General features: G+C 38.4%; 1 non-coding gene across 1 annotated transcript; it reads right to left on the reverse strand.

The window, feature by feature from the left end:
- Nucleotides 1-2233: 2233 nt before the first annotated feature.
- Nucleotides 2234-2340, reverse strand: LOC139887042 (small nucleolar RNA R71). The gene has a single exon (XR_011772894.1). It is a non-coding gene; the product is annotated as a small nucleolar RNA R71 (small nucleolar RNA).
- Between the last annotated feature and the right edge of the window lie 11256 nt (nt 2341-13596).

The following is a 13596-nucleotide window of genomic DNA, read 5'->3' on the forward strand; positions in this document are numbered from 1 at the left end:
ATGTAAGCAGTTATAATGCCGAAATAATATTATGGTCTGTGTATGCTGTTGAAATGCTTTCCGATTATGCTTTAAACTCAATAGCTTTTCTAACTAATAGAACGTAGTTATAGGCTCTGTTATTGGGAAGTCGCGAACCTCAATTCAGAGTACACTATCTGTGTCACCCCTTGGTAAGAGAAGTCTATCGGATACAACGTAAGATCGACCGAGGCACACCGGTTGTAGTAAGTCTATCGAGCTTTGGATTCTGACTGAGGATTCTTTCGTAGTGAAACATCTGACTAGACCTTTAGTACATTGTCGGTCCTAGACCATTCTAGTGTAGTCACCAAGCATATAAACTTCGTACGTGCACGCTGAAGCACAGCAGTTGTTGTAAGCTGTACCTCTGCTAAGTAAGGCGATGGAACCCGGTTAGTGTTGACCAATACACTACACCATAATGTGGTCTCAGGAATTGCACCCCGCTTGAGGTATTCTTAGTTAATTAAGGAACTGTTTGTTTAGACACATAAAGGATTGGACTGTTACGATAACTGAACGTGTTCATGGAAGTCAGCTTGACTTGGTCATGGTGTTCTTTATGGTTGAACTCTTTTAAAGGGCCTAACTATCTTTAACCAATCATTAACAAAAGCATTGAAATGCATCACGTCTCTCGAATATGGTAAACCATGTATTCTATTATGCTTAAGATAGTTTAGACCATTTCGGAATGTTAATACGTCACCCAACAGAGTTGCTCAATTGGATGAGCCGTTTGAACGTGTATGCCTGTAGTCAGACTGCACGGGCGTCGGGGGTAAGGGATGTTGCAGTCTATTCAGAATCTTCAAGCCTAATGCAGTACCCAGTGACATGTCTTATGACAGGGGCATTTAGGACCAGTGTAATGAATACAAGGCCTCTGCCTATTCATGAGCCAGCATTCCATAATCTCGGCAGAATAACTGACGAAGTCATAGTATGCACTCACTTTAACCTTATCTGAATTACGAATTTTATCGCATTTACTTTATCTGTCATATAAACTAGAAAACCCCAAAATAAATATTCACTACTCCCTAACTATCTTAGGCTTAAATATAGGTTCGATTCTACTGATATCTCAAAAATACGACTCTAGGTCATAATTCCCTTACTTATAAGGAGTAGTAAGATTTAGGCCCCGCTAAATATAAATTTAAAACAGTACCTTCCTCCCACGAGTGGCTGATCCTGGCGAGCCGCAGCCTGACGACACCGCGCGAATAAAAACCGTCCGTTTCGGCCATATCACGGGAGGATACTAGTTTTTGGAGCCGCTACCGGGGAACTGGTATCAGGCAATACTGCTCTCTATCAAACTTATTTACAAGCATTTAGTGGTGTCTAAGAAAGACAATTATACACGGACTTGGTTATTGGATTTTCCGAATAGTCGCCAATTATATTGGGACCAAAAGGATCCCGCCTCTCCGTAGTCACCCTGGCCACTTGGTTTGTTGAATAGTTCGTGCGGAGCTCTGTTACCGAAATACCAGGGAATCAGTAGCCAGAACCAAAAACATATTCCATCGTAGGATAGTTAGTTAATTAAATTAGATTACATTAGATTACCTTAGATTACTTTAGACTACCCTAGATTAAATTGGATTAGATTACCTTAGACTTAGATTACCTTAGAATAGTTTAGCTTACTTTAGATTAGTTTAACTTTTTTATAATTTAGTTTATTTGCGAAAAATTAAAAACAAAAAGGCATACCTAGTTTATAACCCAAACCCGATCTAGACCAGGGCCGTTGTTATTAGTACCTGATCCAGACGTAATAATCTCTAAAGCTCGCAAGGAAGCACGAATCAGAAATCGAATGGCGTTACGTGTTACTTTAGCAGAAAATACCAAACCCTCGATTGAAGGTCGAGGAGGACCAATCAAATTTCCAGAGATTCAAGGACACTCGTTCGAGTTAAAACATCACATCATTCAACTCATTCGGAATAGCTGTCAGTTTCATGGATTACCGAATAACGATCCTAATTATCACCTTGATAAATCCATATCTCTTTCGAACTCCTACAAACAGCCAGGGATAGGACAAGATATAGTCCGGCTATACTTGTTCCCCTATTCTCTCACTCATCATGCTCAAACTTGGTTCGAAGTACTTAAAAAAGATTCCATCACGTCATGGACGGAGATGGCAACTAAATTCCTAACCAAATATTTCCCTCCTTCTGAACAAACCAAACTGAAGAATGACATCATTAACTTCAAACAAAGTTATGATGAATCTCTTTACACTGCATGGGAGCGATTCAAAACTCTGCTAAAGAAATGCCCTAATCACCAGCTAGAACGATCAGCCCAAATCTGTACCTTATACAATGGTGTTAAGGTAAATCATAGGACGACGATCGATACAGCAACTCAAGGGAATCTGATGAACCAAACCGCAGACGAAGCATGAGAATTGCTCGAGAACATGACATTGCATCATCATGACTGGAACAGTGGTGAAACAACTTCATCATCTGCCCCATTATCTGCACTTAACAATCAAACGGAGGCCATCAATTCCCTCACGGATATGATGGAATCTCTTGCTAAACAACTCAGAGAACTAAAGACACAGCCGCAGCAGGTTAACCAAGCTCAGGCTTGTGTTAATTGTACCAACCCACAACCTACTGAAGAATATCAAGTTGAGTACGAAAATCCTGACGGTTCAGTCTCTTACGTCCAATACCCAGCTCGTCCACCAAATCCCGAATTCAATCAACCACCTAGGGTTAATCAATTTCTGTGAAGCAATCAACCTTTTCGCTATCGCTATCCACCTTATCCAGCCCAACAATCTTAATTGACCTACGATTAACCACTTCCACTCACTGGTCCCCCAGTTGAGGAAAATTCCCCTACCACCCAGATTACAAAAGCAACTAACCCCACTCTCGGAGCTGATGATCAGTTAACTCAGTTCATTCAAGGGCAACAACAGCTAAATCAGAGAACTGCAACCAGAAAATATCAGACGGAGATACTAATGAGAAATCAATTGGCTCTGCTCAAAAGTTTGGAAACGCAGCTCGGACAGTTATCACAACGCCTTGAAACTCGACCGCAGGGAAGATTGCCAAGTAATACTATCCAAAATCCCCACATAGAAGAAGCAAAGCAAATGGACTCCGTAATCCCAGAGGAAGAACCGTGGAGAAGGTCAACTAGGCTCAAGAATAAATTGACATATACTCAGAAGCTGACCCCTGAAACTCCAGTTCGCGTACCTTATCCTGGAAGGCTACAAGAAGAACCATCTAAGCTCGATTCCTTCAAACTTGATGGAAGATTCCTGGACACTATGTCCAAAGTTCCCAACCAGTAGAGATACATCTGAAGGCTTCTTTCTACAAAGGAGAGGATACCATACTCTAACAAGATTCCACTGAGTAAAGAATGCTCTGCATTACTCAGAAACTCTCTACCACCTAAACTAAGAGATACGGGCCGATTCATTTTTCCATGTTCAATCTACCAATCTGGAACCATTCATGCGCTAGCAGATTTAGGAGCAAGTATCAACCTAATACCCTACTCTCTCTTCAAGAGATTAGAGTTAGGAGACTTGTCACCAACCAAAATGACAATCCAACTTGCCGATCATACAATTCGATATCCTAAGGGCATAGTTGAGAACGTCTTGGTGAAAGTCGACAAATTCTTGTATCCTACGGATTTCGTAGTGATGGACATTAAGGAAGACCTACACATACCTGTGGTGTTAGGAAGACCTTTCATGAATACGGCTAGGACTGTCATTGATGTGTACAATCAAACCTTGATCTTACGATCACATGGGGAGAGCGTTACCTTCAAAATTGACCGACCAACCGATCTTTCTGGACAGGTAGAGATGTTTGCTATTTCCACCTGACGGATCACTTCCGATGACGAGTTTTCACCACCAGCCAACGATATCGAGATGGGTGTCGAATCACAGTCTGCAGACGACCCAGAAATGGAAGAAGAGGATCCCAGCGAAGAAATAGAGGAAGAGGAGGAATCTGAAGAGGAAGAGGAAATGGAAGACGTAAAAGAAACTGCGACAATACCCGCTCCAAGCACTGAGCGTCATGAAGAAATAATGAGGCTTGAGACGGCAGATCACAGTTTAATCATTCGCTTCAAGAAGAAGAGCGATAAGGTTGAGGTTAAGGATATAGAAATTGATCCTTCAAGTATCAAAGTGGAAAATCATAATACTGAAGAAACCCGTTCATCAGACGCATCCTCAGAAGAACAATACACCGATGATGACGAGGTAGAACAACATAAAGACATTCTGAATAACTCACACTCTCCAACCGAACCAGATCAAGGGGAGCCGGACTCTTCTTCAGATCGAATTCCGGTTATATCCACACATGCAGACATGATCACCTTCATCAATGATACCGATGAATTTGAAGACATTCTCGAAGCCATCCGAAAATCAACCATTGATTTTTCACTACGCCTAACAGAACGAATTATGGCTATCTGAGAAGAACACCACCTCTATCTACGACGAGAAGACAATGATGTTGAAATCCTAGAAGAACGCATTCAAGACTTTATCAATTATCTTCATGATCATATATATCACGAAGAAAGGCAACGAGAGCGCAATTCAGTGGTTCGCATTATTCTTGAGACAAGATTCTGTCAAGATCAGAAGATCATTTACTCTAAGGTTTATAACGCCTTAGCCAGATCTGCACTTCCGTTCTCACGAAACCAACGAGCACTACTGACTCTCATCCAGAAGCATATGGATCTTTCCACCGGACGCCCGACTTATCACTCCGACTTGCAAATGATCGAGGATATTCACAGCATTTTTGCTCTCTTGGAAAGAGATAATTTCGAAAGCACACCAGAGAGGCTAGTAATTTATGTAACCATTGATCACCAAGCCGATCTGATTATCAAAGAGCTACGAGACGTTGTTATGAAAGAAGCAAGGAGAAACAATCCGTTCTCTCATCTTGAACCAGATCGAGTTAACATTGCCACCTACGTTACTAAGCAGATAACACGTATCTTCCAAGAATTCACGGATCCTAGTTTCACATTTAAAGCTGGATGTAGGGAGATATACTCAAAGATGGTGAAATTAATACTCGGGTCAGGGTTGCTCTTCATTTATTTTCAGTTTTGCCTCTTATTAAATATGTGCAAAGCTACTGACTCTTACTGTGGAGATCACCGTTCCGAAGACTTTGAAATTCTAAAGATACAGTTTCTGACATTATTTGAAGACCTCCAAAATGAGCACCCCACCAGAGAAATAATCACCACCAGCACTGCTTCTATGATTGGCATTCATGGGTTAACCAGCAGAGCTGTGGATCATATCCTCATCGGACTTCAAGACTTATCAAGAGCCGATACTGCGCACTACTTATCATTCAGAAGATCTTCAAGAGAAGTACCGGATCTTCTACCACTATTGGTCCGACACTTTCTCAGGATTTTTTCCGCCAAGACTCACATTCCCTCAAGAAGACCAAGATCACAACCATCAGCGAGGAATGTTTTCTTTTTGAAGCATCACCACGGTCGAGCCAACGACCTTAAACAAAAGCGCTTCTCGGGAGGCAACCCGTGCAATAAAGTAGAGTAGAAGAATAAAGAACGACAAATGTGCCGATAAAGACGCAAGGATTGGAAACCAGCCGCATCTGCTAGGGGTATTTCTTTCTTCTCGCTACTAGCTCAAGATTCTAACTATGCCACATCCTAGCTTATCACTAAGTGTGGGATAACACCCAATAAAAATACTAGACAAATACTCCCAAATCTCCAAGTGTGGGATACACTAGGAACATTGAGGACAATGTTCGTTTAAGTGTGGGATGTTGGTATAATCTTTTTATGCTGTATTATAATAACCCATTAAGAAGATTCCAAGTCCTTAAGCCAAATTTCAAAATTTTTGCAAAATAAACCCTTTTCGAAAGAGTATTTTTGAAAACTTGAAACGTTTGTCAATAAAAATAAGACTTTAGTAAGGTGGAAATCTTGTTAGATTGAAATCTCTAATAGAGCATTGCATGACTAAGGCATTCTCGACCTAAATTGATTATGGTGAGGCACCCCAAATAAGACCAGCATTCATCTTTAATGCTTCACTATTTTTCGTTGAGAGTGCCGATGTCTGTGCTCAGAATCAGAACTTGCTTTAGATCTACATCTCCAAGCAGCAAAACGCGATTCGGTTCTAATCAAAAGAGGTAGCCATTTGTCAAGCATAAGCCTTCCGTACCTCCACTACTTCTACTCCACCACATCCACATTACCTTTGAAAAATCCCGAAAATGAGATTCCTTCCGAAAACCCGATGTTATAAACCTCTCAAGTATCATGGCAAAGGTCTTGAAAAAGTTTGCCGGCTAAAAGTTTCTCGAGATGAAGTCTCAAAAAAAAAAAATGATGATTTCCAAGTTCTGAGAAAAGGAGCGGAACTATAAAGAGAAATACCGAAGAGAACTCGACCGAAAATGATTATCAAATGAAGAAAAGTTCAAAAGTGCTTCTCAAAATACTTCAGCACTCCTATCTATCCAAATAAAAGTATGTATAAAGACCACATTACCCTTTTATCTCACCCCAAATTCACTACCACTTCAGAATTCCTTTCCCACCATTGACAAATGACCTATAAAAGCTGAGATTACTACCGCTCTCGCATTAGCAGCAAGGATTTGAGTCTTTATCAAGCATATGACGATGGGTGCAGTATGACTGGCTATGAGTGTATTCATTTCTTAGAACTATAGGGAACCCTAAACACTTGAGTGATTCGAGTGACCCGTGAAAGCTAGCCTATGTCATGTAACCTCCTCGCATGCTTGCAGAGATAATTTCAATCCTAACATAGATGACTCATCTTATCTTTTGCTCTTATGATAAAAGCAAACCTCTTAGGCTATTAGAAAAGAAATGTCGAAAAGATTCTTAAGAATGAGAGTTTGCTTGAGGACAAGCAAAGTCTAAGTGTGGGATATTTGATATCGCCTAAAAAGTCACGTTTTCACCCCGATATTAAGGCCCAAAAACAACAAAGATTCGAACTTTATCGGCAAAATACCCACTTCGTCGGTTAGAATTGAAGAACAAGTAATTACGAAGGCAGTGCAAAAATAATCAAGAGAATCGGAGCTAAAACGAAGATTCTAGAGCGAAAACGGTGAAAGACAAGAAACCAAGTTACGATCCAGTGAATCAAGGCTGACCAGCATCAAAAACGTCCTGCCATACGGCCTGCCAGTATGTAAACGGCCTGCCAAATACGTCTCACCAAGCGGCCTGCCATACGGGCTGCCAGGAAAATGGCCTGCCTAATACGGGCTGCCATACGGCCTGCCAGCCGTATTTTGGCAAAATCCTAGTCTATTCAAAGGGTCTTTGTCATTCATTCTAACACACACTTCAATTCACTTCTTTCTCTCTCTTGTACAATATTAGTCATACTCTCAAGGCCTTCGACCTCCGTGTAGGAAACCTAGTACCCGGAGAAGAACGCTGAAGATTGTATTAGGAGCGGTCTGGAGTCTTGAAGTTTTCACTTTTGTATTCAGAACTCGTTTAATCTACTGGTACTTCTATCCTTTACCTTATATAATATTTTATGATATTGTTGCCATGATTAGCGAGTAGTTATCTTTAGTGTATGCTATGATGTAAGCAGTTATAATGCCAAAATAATATTATGGTCTGTGTATGCTGTTGAAATGCTTTCCGATTATGCTTTAAACTCAATCGTTTTTCCAACTAATAGAACGTAGTTATAGGCTCTGTTATTGAGAAGTCCCGAACCCCGATTAAGAGTAGACTATCTGTGTTACCCCTTGGTAAGAGAAGTCTATCGGATACAATGTAAGATCGACCGAGGCACACCGGTTATAGTAAGTCTATCGAGCATTGGATTTCGACTGAGGACTCTTTCGTAGTGAAACATCTGACTAGACCCTTAGTACATTGTCGGTCCTAGACCATGCTAGTGTAGTCACCAAGCATATAAACTTCGTACGTGCACGCTGAAGCACAGCGGTTGTTGTAAGCTGTACCTCTGCTAAGTAAGGCCATGGAACCCGATTAGTGTTGACCAGTACACTGCACCATAACGCGGTCTCAAGCATTGCACCCCGCTTGAGGTATTCTTAGTTAATTAAGGAACTGTTTGTTTAGACACATAAAGGATTGGAGCGTTAGGATAATCGAACATGTTCATGAAAGTCAGCTTGACTTGGCCATGGTGTTCTTTATGGTTGAACTCTTTTTTTAAGGGCCTAACTATCTTTTACCAATCATTAACGAAAGCATTGAAACGCATCACGTCTCTCGGATATGGTAAACCATGTATTCTATTATGCTTAAGAAAGTTTAGACCATTTCAGAATGTTAATACGTCACCCAACCGAGTCGCTCAATTGGATGAGCCGTCTGAACGTGTATGCTTGTAGTCAGACTGCACGGGCGTCGGGGGTAAGGGACGTTACTATCTATTCAGAATCTTCAAGCCTAACGCAGTACCCAGTGACATGTCTTATGACAGGGGCGTTTAGGACCAGTGTGAAATGTCCCGTTCTTATTGATTAAAAACGTTCCATATTAATTGATTTCGTTGCGAGGTTTTGACCTCTATATGAGACGTTTTTCAAAGACTGCATTCATTTTAAAACAAACCATAACCTTTATTTCATCAATAAAGGTTTAAAAAGCTTTACGTAGATTATCAAATAATGATAATCTAAAATATCCTGTTTACACATGACCATTACATAATGGTTTACAATACAAATATGTTACAACAAAATAAGTTTCTTGAATGCAGTTTTTACACAATATCATACAAGCATGGACTCCAAATCTCGTCCTTATTTAAGTATGCGACAGCGGAAGCTCTTAGTATTCACCTGAGAATAAACATGCTTTAAACGTCAACAAAAATGTTGGTGAGTTATAGGTTTAACCTATATATATCAAATCGTAACAATAGACCACAAGATTTCATATTTCAATACACATCCCATACATAGAGATAAAAATCATTCATATGGTGAACACCTGGTAACCGACATTAACAAGATGCATATATATAAGAATATCCCCATCATTCCGGGACACCCTTCGGATATGATATAAATTTCGAAGTACTAAAGCATCCGGTACTTTGGATGGGGTTTGTTAGGCCCAATAGATCTATCTTTAGGATTCGCGTCAATTAGGGTGTCTGTTTCCTAATTCTTAGATTACCAGACTTAATAAAAAGGGGCATATTCGATTTCGATAATTCAACCATAGAATGTAGTTTCACGTACTTGTGTCTATTTTGTAAATCATTTATAAAACCTGCATGTATTCTCATCCCAAAAATATTAGATTTTAAAAGTGGGACTATAACTCACTTTCACAGATTTTTACTTCGTCGGGAAGTAAGACTTGGCCACTGGTTGATTCACGAACCTATAACAATATATACATATATATCAAAGTATGTTTAAAATATATTTACAACACTTTTAATATATTTTGATGTTTTAAGTTTATTAAGTCAGCTGTCCTCGTTAGTAACCTACAACTAGTTGTCCACAGTTAGATGTACAGAAATAAATCGATAAATATTATCTTGAATCAATCCACGACCCAGTGTATACGTATCTCAGTATTGATCACAACTCAAACTATATATATTTTGGAATCAACCTCAACCCTGTATAGCTAACTCCAACATTCACATATAGAGTGTCTATGGTTGTTCCGAAATATATATAGATGTGTCGACATGATAGGTCGAAACATTGTATACGTGTCTATGGTATCTCAAGATTACATAATATACAATACAAGTTGATTAAGTTATGGTTGAAATAGATTTGTTACCAATTTTCACGTAGCTAAAATGAGAAAAATTATCCAATCTTGTTTTACCCATAACTTCTTCATTTTAAATCCGTTTTGAGTGAATCAAATTGCTATGGTTTCATATTGAACTCTATTTTATGAATCTAAACAGAAAAAGTATAGGTTTATAGTCGAAAAATAAGTTACAAGTCGTTTTTGTAAAGGTAGTCATTTCAGTCGAAAGAACGACGTCTAGATGACCATTTTAGAAAACATACTTCCACTTTGAGTTTAACCATAATTTTTGGATATAGTTTCATGTTCATAATAAAAATCATTTTCTCAGAATAACAACTTTTAAATCAAAGTTTATCATAGTTTTTAATTAACTAACCCAAAACAGCCCGCGGTGTTACTACGACGGCGTAAATCCGGTTTTACGGTGTTTTTCGTGTTTCCAGGTTTTAAATCATTAAGTTAGCATATCATATAGATATAGAACATGTGTGTAGTTAATTTTAAAAGTCAAGTTAGAAGGATTAACTTTTGTTTGCGAACAAGTTTAGAATCAACTAAACTATGTTCTAATGATTACGAGTTTAAACCTTCGAATAAGATAGTTTTATATATATGAATCGAATGATGTTATGAACATCATTACTACCTCAAGTTTAGTAGGTAAACCTACTGGAAGTGACAAGAAATGATCTAGCTTCAAAGGATCTTGGATGGCTTGAAAGTTCTTGAAGTAGGATCATGACACAAAAACAAGTTCAAGTAAGATTTTTACTCGAATTAAGATAGTTTATAGTTATAGAAATTGAATCAAAGTTTGAATATGAATATTACCTTGAATAAGAAAGATAACCTACTATATATACCAAAGGTTTCTTGATCTTAGATGATTACTTGGAATGGATTAGAAAGCTTGGAAGTAAATTAGTAAACTTGAAGGGATTTTTGAAGTGTTCTTGAAGTGTTCTTCCTATGATGATTATAGCTTGATTCTTGAAGTGATTTTTGATGAAGATGATGATTAACTACTGGAAAAATACGTTCATAATAGTGTGTGTGTGTTGAGAGAGAATTAGAAAGAGAATTGGAAGTGAAATGGAGTGAATGATGAGTGGTAATTGGTGAGTGGTGAGTGGGGTTAAAAGGAGTTCTAGTTAGTTGACTAGCTCATGGTAGAAGTTAAAATTGATTAGTCATACATGACATAATCAAGAGTGGAATCCCATGCTAGTTCCTATTGGTATATACTCATAGTAAGTACGTTTTGAAGCTGTGTATAATACGGGTAAGAATACGACTAGAATTCTTGATGAAAGAAAAGAATGGAAAAGTAACTGTAACCATCTTCGTTAAATATGAGTGTTTTGATATATGTCTTGAATTCTTCGAAAAGTATTTTAATACATCTAAATACACTACATGTATATACATTTTAACTGAGTCGTTAAGTCATCGTTAGTCGTTACATGTAAGTGTTGTTTTGAAACCTTTAAGTTAACGATCTCAATTAATGTTGTTAACCCATTGTTTATTATATCTAATGAGATGTTAAATTATTATATTATCATAATATTATGATATATTAATATATCTTAATATGATATATATACATTTAAATGTCGTTACAACGATAATCGTTACATATATGTCTCGTTTCGAAATCCTTAAGTTAGTAGTCTTGTTTATATGTATATAACTCATTGTTAATATACTTATGGAGATACTTACTTATCATAATCTCATGTTAACCATATGTATATCCATATATATATCGTCATGTCATTTTTACAAGTTTTAACGTTCGTGAATCGCCGGTCAACTTGGGTGGTCAATTGTCTATATGAAACATATTTCAATTAATCAAGTCTTAACAAGTTTGATTGCTTAACATGTTGGAAACATTTAATCATGTAAATATCAATCTCAATTAATATATATAAACATGGAAAAGTTCGGGTCACTACAGTACCTACCAGTTAAATAAATTTCGTCCTGAAATTTTAAGCTGTTGAAGGTGTTGACGAATCTTCTGGAAATAGATGCGGGTATTTCTTCTTCATCTGATCTTCACGCTCCCAGGTGAACTCGGGTCCTCTACGAGCATTCCATCGAACCTTAACAATTGGTATCTTGTTTTGCTTAAGTCTTTTAACCTCACGATCCATTATTTCGACGGGTTCTTCGATGAATTGGAGTTTTTCGTTGATTTGGATTTCATCTAACGGAATAGTGAGATCTTCTTTAACAAAACATTTCTTCAAATTTGAGACGTGGAAAGTGTTATGTACAGCCACGAGTTGTTGAGGTAACTCAAGTCGGTAAGCTACTGGTCCGACAAGATCAATAATCTTGAATGGTCCAATATACCTTGGATTTAATTTCCCTCGTTTACCAAATCGAACAACGCCTTTCCAAGGTGCAACTTTAAGCATGACCATCTCTCCAATTTCAAATTCTATATCTTTTCTTTTAATGTCAGCGTAGCTCTTTTGTCGACTTTGGGCGGTTTTCAACCGTTGTTGAATTTGGATGATCTTCTCGGTAGTTTCTTGTATAATCTCCGGACCCGTAATCTGTCTATCCCCCACTTCACTCCAACAAATCGGAGACCTGCACTTTCTACCATAAAGTGCTTCAAACGGCGCCATCTCAATGCCTGAATGGTAGCTGTTGTTGTTGGAAAATTCTGCTAATGGTAGATGTCGATCCCAACTGTTTCCGAAATCAATAACACATGCTCGTAGCATGTCTTCAAGCGTTTGTATCGTCCTTTCGCTCTGCCCATCAGTTTGTGGATGATAGGCAGTACTCATGTCTAGACGAGTTCCTAATGCTTGCTGTAATGTCTGCCAGAATCTTGAAATAAATCTGCCATCCCTATCAGAGATAATAGAGATTGGTATTCCATGTCTGGAGACGACTTCCTTCAAATACAGTCGTGCTAACTTCTCCATCTTGTCATCTTCTCTTATTGGCAGGAAATGTGCTGATTTGGTGAGACGATCAACTATTACCCAAATAGTATCAAAACCACTTGCAGTCCTTGGCAATTTAGTGATGAAATCCATGGTAATGTTTTCCCATTTCCATTCCGGGATTTCGGGTTGTTGAAGTAGACCTGATGGTTTCTGATGCTCAGCTTTAACCTTAGAACACGTCAAACATTCTCCTACATATTTAGCAACATCGGCTTTCATACCCGGCCACCAAAAATATTTCCTGAGATCCTTGTACATCTTCCCCGTTCCAGGATGTATTGAGTATCTGGTTTTATGAGCTTCTCTAAGTACCATTTCTCTCATATCTCCAAATTTTGGTACCCAAATCCTTTCAGCCCTATACCGGGTTCCGTCTTCCCAAATATTAAGATGTTTCTCCGATCCTTTGGGTATTTCATCCTTTAAATTTCCCTCTTTTAAAACTCCTTGTTGCGCCTCCTTTATTTGAGTAGTAAGGTTATTATGAATAATTATATTCATAGATTTTACTCGAATGGGTTCTCTGTCCTTCCTGCTCAAGGCATCGGCTACCACATTTGCCTTCCCCGGGTGGTAATGAATCTCAAAGTCGTAATCATTCAATAATTCAATCCACCTACGCTGCCTCATATTCAGTTGTTTCTGATTAAATATGTGTTGAAGACTTTTGTGGTCGGTATATATAATACTTTTGACCCCATATAAGTAGTGCCTCCAAGTCTTTAATGCA

Source organism: Rutidosis leptorrhynchoides, chromosome 1 (genome assembly GCF_046630445.1).
Source record: "Rutidosis leptorrhynchoides isolate AG116_Rl617_1_P2 chromosome 1, CSIRO_AGI_Rlap_v1, whole genome shotgun sequence".
Classification (NCBI taxonomy): Eukaryota; Viridiplantae; Streptophyta; class Magnoliopsida; order Asterales; family Asteraceae; genus Rutidosis; species Rutidosis leptorrhynchoides.